A 10,230-nucleotide genomic window follows, 5' to 3' on the forward strand; every position below is an offset into this window, starting at 1 on the left:
GCATAGTCTAATAGAATATAGTGTAACAGTGTAAATTAGAGTTGAGTACAGTGAATAGCATGTAGCGTGTAACAGATTAGGGGTGTCCAGAAACTGTCATACACAAAAGTGTAATGGAATACAGTGGTGAACAGTATAATAGCGTAGAGTACAGTGTTGTAGACTGGAGTGGCATACAGTGGAGTTCAGTGGACTAATGTGCAGTAAATTAGCGTACAATATAGTGCCGTTTACAGGAGTGTTGTAAAGCGGAGAGTCATACTTTGAAGTGAATGTTATACAGCAGAGTGGCGTAAATTGGAGTGTGTAAATTAAAGGAAACATAGGGTTAAAGGGCCACATGCATCAAAAGAAAAACCGGTCACTAACGGGCAGATTCTCAGAATCTGCCCCATTGCGACCGGTATTTTTGCATTTGGGATGCATCATGCCAAATGCAAAATTCGCAATTTAAGTAATCTCTAAATTGCGATTACTTAAATTGCGATTGCAATGAAGGAATCGCCAATTGAGATTCCTTAAATTCAATGCATTAAAAAAAAAATTAACAATTTCGCTTATAGGAGTCGCAAATTACCATCAATTTGTACTTGATGGTAATTTGCAAAAACTTTGAAAAATGCACTAAAGTGCATTTTTCATAGTTCCATTTTACACACACACATGCCCTTAGGGCATATGTGTGTATAACATGTACTCATATGCAGATTTCAGGGGTGCAACAGGGTATCCTTTTGGAACCCTTGCACCCTTGAAATTGCATGCGCAATTTGCGAGTACCTATTGGTACTCGCAAATTACGAATGCAGTTCCCATTCATTCCTATGGAACTTTAGGCCCATAGGAATGAATGGGAAGACATTCCTTAATTGCGACTCGCAATTTGCGACTCGCAATTAAGAAATGTTTAGGAATCGCTATTTTCTTAGCGATTTCTACATGCATAGGCTTTTACGATTCCTTAATTGCGATTCCTTAATATTCGCAATTAAGCAATCGCAAAAGCCTACCTTGATGCATGTGCCCCAAAGTGTGTAAAAAAAATTCAATTTTATATCTGTAAATATATATTATAATAAGTACAATAACACTTTCTGGCTCTATATGTAAATAGTGTAAGTAATGTTGAACTTATATGTTGTATAAAACATACTTATATATTGTGCTATGGTATACTGTGCTAAGTTTACAGTATACCACAATACATGGGGCTCATGACTGGGTATGTGAGTGGTTCATGGCTGTGTTTACCAAAGGTAAACATCAGCCACATAGTTTTTATCACAACTTTCCATTATTGTGCGATCAGCGTTTTGCTGACTTATGGCTTATGATGTTCCATATAATTAAGGATTGAGTTTTATTGTTATTAACAACCTATTACCACTGTATTTCAGTGCTAATAGGTTAAATGTCTTTGTTTAGAGATGTGTAGATATTATCGACCTACGGATTTTCAAATATTTTCTACCTTAATAATCTTGGACTTGTTTGTCCGATCTTCGTGAAATTCAGCATACTTGTTTCATTGGGAAGGACTAAAAGTTTTATGGGGTTGAGTCAAGGGGGGGGTCCAAAAAATAAGGGGGGTCCCAAAACATGCTTAATTGCAATGTATTTCATATAAACGTTAGTATTTTCCGTTTGGCGAAAACTGTTAGACGCATTTTGTTACAATGTGGAAGGATTACATATTATAGTGTCCAAATTATTATTTCGTGTAGTTTAGGTAAGTAGTGTAACGTAGTGTAGCACCGCTAGGGTGGCAGGTGGACTAAAGTCCGCCCGCCATCCTAATAGGCCCCTAAGTCGAGCAAGACCAGGTTCGGATACAAGAAGTGGATTGGGCCCGGTCAACACTTACCTTGGGACTTAGAAGAATTCTTGGGAAAAATGTTCTTAAAAGGTAAAGTTCAGCAAGGAAGGCTGCAGATTGTATCCAAGAAGGGAGAGTCATCGTCTGATAGCCATGGGTCGAAGACGCGGTGAAGATTTATTCGGACTTAGTCTCTGAAATGGAAGTCGAAAACCCAGCGGGACGATTGGCAGAAGGGTGCAGCCAAAGACAGTTCCACAAGGGTGGATACTTCTTTGGCAAAGGACCGTTGAAAAGCATTTGCTGCTATGAAGAAGAATGTAGGGTGAGTCGACGGAAAGTCAATCCGACTAGCGATGTACCTCGGGCGATTAGGGAAGCAGATAGGTCCCAGTCTCCTCCTGATTCTCAGAGCTGTTTTTAGCCCAAAAATGTTTAAGTCCCCACTTTTTTATTTTGGCCACCTTTAGCACCGCTTCTAAGGGTCCAGGACTGGAGGGGCTCCATTTGGAGTCAGGGCGCACTCAGTCTGGGTCCAGGTGCAGGTTCAAGATGAAGGAAGCCTTCGTGTCCCTGTGACTCTGAAGAGGAGGCCAGTAAACTAGCCCTTGTAAGTCACTCTGGAGGCCCAGTGACAGTTGAAGATCCAGTCCTTGCCCCCGGGCAGAAGGTGGCAAAGCAGCAGGACAACAGGGCAGCAATCTAGAAGGGCAGCAGTCCTTCAGAGCAGCAGTTCAGCAGAGTGGCAGTCCTTTCAACAGCACAGCAGACCTTCTTCCTGGCAGAGTATCCACAGGTCCAGAAATGTACTGAAGAGTTGGTGTCTGAGTTTCTCTTTTAATACCCAGGTGTCCTACTTCTGGAAGGTCGGAGAAGCTTCTGGACTGTGGCTTTGAAGTGCATGAAATTTGTTGACTCCCCCGCCATAGCTCCAAGCTGGCTATATTGACAACAGGTAGGTGTTAGGTTCTTTGTGTGAGGGCCAATTACAACACACCTAATCCCTCTATTGTGAGGCTGTCTGGGAGAAATTTACAAAGTCTGCTAGTTGCACCCAGTGATGTGACCCTAGACAGGCTACAGGCAGAAAATAGCTAAGGGAAAAAATGCCAACTTTCTTAAAGTGACATTTACAAAATTGTAATCAAAACCCCAACTTTACCATTACATAGGGTTTTTCATTACAATTCCAAAGACACCAAACATGAGATAGCTACCTGCTCCCAATTGGAAATTACAGCTTATTAAATGTAATAAGGCATCTCCAATGTTATCCTATGGAGGGGTAGGCCTCAAAGTAGTGAAAATCGAACTTAGGAGTTTTTCACTACCAGGACATGTAAAATTAAAAAGTACATGTCCGACCTTTTTATTACACAGCACCCTAACCTATGGGCTACATTGGGCCTACCTTAGGGGTGACATATGTAATAAGAGTCTTGGCAAAGGGGGTTTAATGCCAAGTCTACATGGCAGTTTAAAAGTGCATTCAGTCTACAATGGAAGGCACATGACATGTTTTAAGGTGCTACTTAAGTGGGTGGAACAATACGTGCTACATGCCGAGTGGTAACATTTAGTTTACAGGCCACGATTAATGGTATACCACACTACAATGGACTTAGAACTAAATTAAATATGCCTATTTGGTATAAGCCAATTTAACCATGTGTTAGAGGAGTGAACACAGGCACTTTAGCACTGGTTAGCAGTGATAAAGTCACTGTGTCCTTAGGCCAACAAAAACTAATTTAGTAAAAAGAGGAGGGAAAAAGGAAAAAGTTTGGGGTGACCCTGCAGAGAGGGCCAGGGCCAACACTTAATCAGGCAATAATTACAATTAGGGGTCTCGGTTTTATGGTATTTATTTTTTTGTCATTTCAGTCTGTATTTATCCATATTTATTATGGGTTTTGTGCAAAAAGTAAAGCTGAAACTGGTATATTTCCTCATCGATTTAAACAATAAATGTGCGGTCATGCTTGAATGCCTGCCAAGCTTAAGTGATATGAACACACGCAGAAGATAAATCAATGCATTTAAATGAAAATATGCACATTTCAGTATCAGCATTGTGCATAGCTACTGCTGTTTAAGCCTCTTTACTAAAATTCCTTTCTTTTTCAACCACCTTATCTATCAATCTACACAATTATTTGCCTGGCAGCCATGGCAAAGTGTTTTAGAATTACTCAAAAAGCACCCAATTTCAGTTTTTCTCCACATTTAAAAATAAATACGGACAAGAAAATAAATGGTTTTCTGTCTGTATTTATCTGTAAAAATCAGTAAAAAAGGAAAACTGTGAGCCTAAATTATAATACACCCTTTATATTGTGACTATCATCATACACCCTGTTCAATCTTTACATGGAACCGCTGAGAAATCTAAAAAAATCTGGGATCTATTATCCCCTCAAGCTGACGACGCCCAAATCTCCTAAAGTTGTCTTCTGTACATGACATTTCAATCCTCAACACCACTCTCAACTCGATCCAAGATTGGATGTCAACATGTCAACAATTTCTCAATCCTTCCAAAACGGAATTCCTTCTCCTCTCTACCTATCTCTGTCCTTCTCCTGTTCAATCATGGATGAACAATCTGAGCATTCTTAACAACAAACCTACCATTGTTGACAGCGGCAAATCCCTGGGCGATATCCTAGACAAAATGCTCAACCTACATTCCCATATCAATAAAATCGCCAAGAATGCACGTTACCAGCTGCGCCTTCTCGGGGGTGGGGGGCGTTTCTTTCCTGAGCAAGACCTAAAAACTTTGGTCCAATTATTGTATTCTTACCAGATTGGATTACTGCAACTCTCTCCTTGCTGGCTTCCCCAAAACTCACCTTTCCCCTCTAAAATCCATCCTCCATTCAGCAGCTCATTTATGGAGACAAAAGAGATGATCACATAACCCCCATACTGTTTTCCTTTTGCTGGCTTCCCATCGAAGCTAGGTCAATTTACAAGACTGCCTGCATCACCCACAAAGCCTTGCAAACTTCCACCCATGGCTATCTGGCAAATAAACTCAAAATCTCAGGTGGCTCTAGACCTTCACGAAATGCTGAAAGCTTACTGCTCGAACCTCCGCACCCTCCAGGACCAAGGCCACTCCTCAGCCCTCATCCTTCTCGACCTATCAGCGGCCTTTGACACCGTCTCCCACCGCACACTAGCCAGCAAACTACATGACGCAGGCATACAAGAACAGCCCAGGACTGGATCCGATCATTCCTCACTGGAAGAAGCCAAAGGATCACACTGCCACCCTTCCTCTCCGACCCCACGAAAATCACCTGTGGAGTCTCACAGGGGTCATCTCTGAGCCTGACCCTCTTCAACAACTACATGGCCACCCTCGCAGCCGTCATCCGACAACACGGCATAAACATTGTATCCTACGCTGACGACACCCAACTCGTCCTCTCCCTCACCAAAGATCCCACCACCACCAAACTCAACTTCCAGAAAGGAATGCAAGACTTCAGTCTGGATGACCAACAGCTACCTGAAGCTCAACGCCGAGAAGACAGAGGTCCTCATCCTTGGTACCACCCCATCAGCATGGGACAGCACATGGCTGCCACCAGCCCTCAGAAGCCCACCTACCCCCGCAGACCACGACAAGTACCTCAGCATTGTACTCGACTCATCACTCACCATGAACTGCCAGAGCAACGACGTAACCTCCAGCTGCTTCAACACCCTCTGCAACACCTTCAAGTGGATCCCCCCTGAGTCAAGGAAGACAGTCACTCACGCACTCATCACCAGCAGACTGGACTATGGAAACGCACTTTACGCAGGCATTCACAAATCCCTAATCCGCAAACTCCAGACAATACAGAACACCGCCACCAGACTCGTCTTCGGAATCCCCCGGCACGAATACATCACCCAGAACCTACGAAGACTCCACTGTCTCCCCGTGGAGAAAAGAGTCACCTTCAAAATCCTCACTCACGACTACAAATGCCTACACAACGGACCCAAATACCTCAAAGACAGAATCAACTTCCACGTACCCAAAAGAAACCTCTGATCCTCTAGCCTTGCACTGGCCGAAACCCCGAACAGCCACACAGCCAGTGCAGGCGGAAGATCCTTCTTCCACATCGCAACCAAGACCTGGAACGAGCTACCGGCAGACATCAGACGAGCCCCCTCCCTGAACACCTTCAGGAAGACCCTCAAGACCGGGCTCTTCAGCTAGACTGATCTAGACCCTTAGCGCCTTGAGACCCTCACGGGCTTACAATTCCCCTAGTTGATTAATTGATTGATTGAACATCCTATTTTCAAAAGGGAAAGATTTAAGGGTCAATCCTTCTCAGGCAATGCGGTTGGAATTTGGAACTCACTTCCAATAATCCTCGGAAGCACCGCCTCTTTCCGGACTTTCAAAACAGACCTGAAAACTCTTCTCCTGACAAGACACTTCCAGGAATAATTCAACCCAGGTTATGACCCTCATGGCATTCACATGAGATCAACTTTGTAAATATGCATTCTATACCTGCATTAACCTACTGTTGCCACATTTATTCATCCTGATTGTATATGTAACATGTTAGTGTGTTAATTCCATCACAAGTACCTTACTTGGTTCTATTGTAAAACGCTCTGACCCCTTTGGGTAAAGTTTGCGCTATATAAAAGTGCATTAAATAAATAAACACATCTTCTAAACGGATCTACTTACTTCCTCCTGCCGGGACAGCTCTTGTCGGCTTGTCTTAGTGTGTCTGCCTGGGGTGGGGGCCGCCAGTATCACTCACGGCGTGGTCCAGGGTGTCTCAGCTCACACGTCTACGCTCTACCGGTGACTGATCACAGACACACAGGGCCTGCCCTGGAGGGCACTAGCACCGACGGCAGGGCCCGGGCTGTCGGCTCTGCTGGATCAGTACAAGTGCTCTGGCACCGGGGGCAGGTGCAAGCCGTCCCTGAAAAACAACACCCCAGAGACACGCCCTCAGAGCCGCCTGATGTAAGCTTCCGTTACCGAGAGTGGGAAAGCCCGTCACTGGGCATGCGTAGTAGAAAAGGACCTAATGGGCATGCGCAGTAAAGAGGCCCAGACCTAATCGGCATGCGCAGTAAAAACTTTCACACTGCTCTGCACATGCGTTTTAGACATTACACTGTTCCGCACCTCACGGTCAGGATGAGATTCAAGGCTGCTTCCGCCCTGCGCAACGAACAGACACTACTCCCCCTCCACAAGGACAGCTCCCGCCCTGTGCAATGAAGGGCCACTACTCCCCCAAACGAGGACTGCGCCCGCCCTGCGCAGCGAAGAGACACTACTCTCAGAGCGAGGCTAAAGTCCCGTCCTGCGCAGCGAAGAGATACTACTCCCGTAAAGGGAGCCACAGGCAAAACAGAGCGAAGAGAGAAGGGGCAAAGAAAAAGAGATGGGGCAGATCGTGGGGAAGAGGTTACTGACTGGGGTTAGAGAAGGTGTGGGGCCAAACGGGGAATCAAGGCGTCGGGAGAGGCGGATGAAGAGTGGACAAAAGGAGGAGGACACCATAGGAAACGAGGGGTGGATAAGAAAGTGAAACTAGGAAGCGTAAGGATTGTGCATGCGTTTAAATTGTTAAATAAGGAAGGTAGGGACAAAGACGGTTTATCGCTGGAGTAGGAATGAGTTAAGTGATCAAGGGTCCCGGTCACCATTGAAAGCTAGACATCAAGGGTCAAATTCACAAACTGCACCTTGTAGTAAGTTGTATAGCATTACTGTCCTGACTACATGGCTTACTACAAAGTGCTATTCACACACTGTACTTTTGTAGTAACTTACACTTTTATAATAAGTCCTTGCCTCTATTATTTTCAATGTGAGGATGTTCCCGTAGCAGTGGTTGCCATGTTTAGTGCTGGACTTACTACAAAAGTGTAAGTTTATAGAAAAGTGCAGTTTGAAAAGTAGTAAACTTTTTCAGAAGTGTAAATTTACTCAAAAGTGTAACTTCCACATGTGAATCAGACCCATATTTTTAAATTCATGCTAGTGTTATTAATGAACGCAAAGAACAATGTGCTGCACTTTTCAACTATATAGGCATCAAGCGGAAAACATGAATTTCTGAGACATGGCATGGAATAATATGATGAGGAATAGATTAGAAAAAAGGGATGGCTGTAGACCTGGAGGTAAGATGGAGAAAATTTAAATAAAGAGCTCTCAGAGGGGATCACACCAACTATGCCAGGATCAAGTGTGCATGTTCTTCCAGGTCAGTATCAACCCTTGCTGGGGAGTTTGTGTCTTAAACAGTTATGGGTAGTGGATTTAGAAGAAGACAGCTTTTGCCAGATAAAGAATGATTGCCTTTCATCAAAGTCTTCTGCAAAAAGGCATTTTGCACGTTTGGACCCAACTGTTCCAAATGTGGGGCAGAGTGCTTCATTTAAGTGGAAGGGACACATAGACAACAGGGTAATGGGAGCGAGTCTCAAGAGAATTTGACAAATGTCTAATGGGCTCCTTCTACAGTAATTTGTCAGAAAAGCACCCAATTTAGTCATGTCCTGCCTCCCAACCCAGCCCATGGTTTCAGCCGTCATCCACACGCAGTATGCTCCATGAGACCCTCTCTGACCTCCATGTCCTTCATAGCTCTCATGTCCCTGAGTCCCACAAGTCCCTCTATGTGTTATGTAACCCTCACAGACCGCAAATACCTCTGAGAATCCCAAAGCCCATCAGGGAAGACCTACACTGAATTTCATCTTCTTCCCACCACTAGTCAGCTCCCTGAGACCAATCTGGGCTTGATATCGAGGACCCAAGGAACCTCCTGAAAAAATACCCAAACTTGTGGGTGTTCTTGAATCACCTGAAAGCGGATGGCTGTTTTGGGTGAGGCATGAACTTACATGTATGATGACTGGCCACTGTTATGGATAGATACCACAGTTACATTATTTCTAAGGTGCTGGGTTACCAATACTGGTGTTAGCACTAGTTTTATGCATTGATATCATCTCTTACAATTGTATACTTCAGATGTTCTCCAAAGATTTGCAGATAAGTCTCTCTCTGTCTCCTTCCCTCACCCCCAATAGTTTCAACAGTCTGGTGTTTAGAGTCATGTCATTTGCAATTGGGTAGAGACATGGGGTACCCACATCTCTCCTGCGAGCCTAGATAAAGAGGTAAGAAATCCTATTGCCTATACCTTGTGACAACACTTGGAGAGCATTGGAGTACTAGTTATCCATGAACACTGGGAAGGAGAACGAAGGTGCTGGGTACAAGGTATATTCAGGCCTTTCGTTTGAGATACCAGGAACCTATATAAGATGTCCCACTGACTGAGACACAGAGTGCAGAGCTTGTAGGAGAGTAGAATCTGCTTCACATGGGTACCCCACTTTTTGCTGGTGTTTCACTGTTTTTCAACCTTAGTCTGGCTGTGGCCCTGCTAATCAGGACCCCAGCCTAGCTGCTTCCTCTCTAAAATGGTTTCCATGTACATTAGGTACATTTCTAATTGAATTCTGGAGTACCTTACAAGCCCCTAGTATATGGTATACTATGTACCTAGGGCATAGGTACCTCAGAGGTCTACCAGGGGCTGAAGCATGTATTATGCCACCTCTGGGAAGCACTCCAAAATGACATCACAGGTCTGCTACTGCAGCCTGGGTAAGGTGGTGCTTGCACCCCTTACAGTGGTATAGGTTACCTATATCACTACCATTGCACACACATTTAACACCTATAAGTCACTTCTATGGTAGGCCTTAACAATCCTGAAGGCAGAGTGCTTGGTTTTTATGTGAGAGGGTGCCCCTGCATGAGCAGAGCCCCTCTGGAGCATTCGGAGTACCTCCTCTAATGCTGTTTGTGGTGCAGCCTGACCATATACTCTTAAGTGCATTATAACCTCGCGGTAAATGCTAACTTTGGGATGGCTGCACGGAAACATGTCGTGTTTGGTGTCAAACGCTTTGGAATACTACCCCCCTGCCAGTTCTGGTGGCGGGGGTAGCATTCCACCCTTCTAGAGGGAGAGACATGTTCACACTGGTCTAATACGTTAGGACTTTCTAGAGCCCTGGCATCACAAAATAGATGCCTCTGCCACAGACATGGGTCTGGCCTCCTGCTGCTGACCGAAACTCTGGCAGGGAAGGCCTGGACAATAGGTTTCCTGTCCCACGGAGGTGTAACCACCTCCCCAGACAGGCAGATGTGTATTGGGGCTGGGCGGGAGCACTCTCTGATGCTTTGAAGTCCTGCACTGGGGGCACACTTGGTGTCCCTGTGCATAGTCCAGTTCAAACCGGTTGGCTACCTGCCCCTGCTCTGGCGCGAAACTGGACAAAAGAAATGGGTGTAACCACCCCTCTTTCCAAACCCTCCCATAGGTAGGTCCCTAGAGTAT

The 10,230-nt window shown here is 44.9% G+C and overlaps 1 protein-coding gene across 2 annotated transcripts in view; it reads right to left on the minus strand.

Annotated features, from left to right (window-relative positions):
* The window catches only part of LOC146839072 (uncharacterized), a 123,457-nt gene extending 116,610 nt beyond the window's left edge, over positions 1-6,847 (minus strand). For both annotated transcript variants that reach the window (XM_085603079.1, XM_085603077.1), the window contains exon 1: positions 6,531-6,847. The gene's annotated coding sequence lies outside the window, so the exon portion shown is untranslated. The remainder of the gene's footprint in view (positions 1-6,530) is intronic.
* Between the last annotated feature and the right edge of the window lie 3,383 nt (positions 6,848-10,230).

This window comes from Triturus cristatus, chromosome 4_2 (genome assembly GCF_964204655.1).
Source record: "Triturus cristatus chromosome 4_2, aTriCri1.1, whole genome shotgun sequence".
NCBI lineage: Eukaryota > Metazoa > Chordata > Amphibia > Caudata > Salamandridae > Triturus > Triturus cristatus.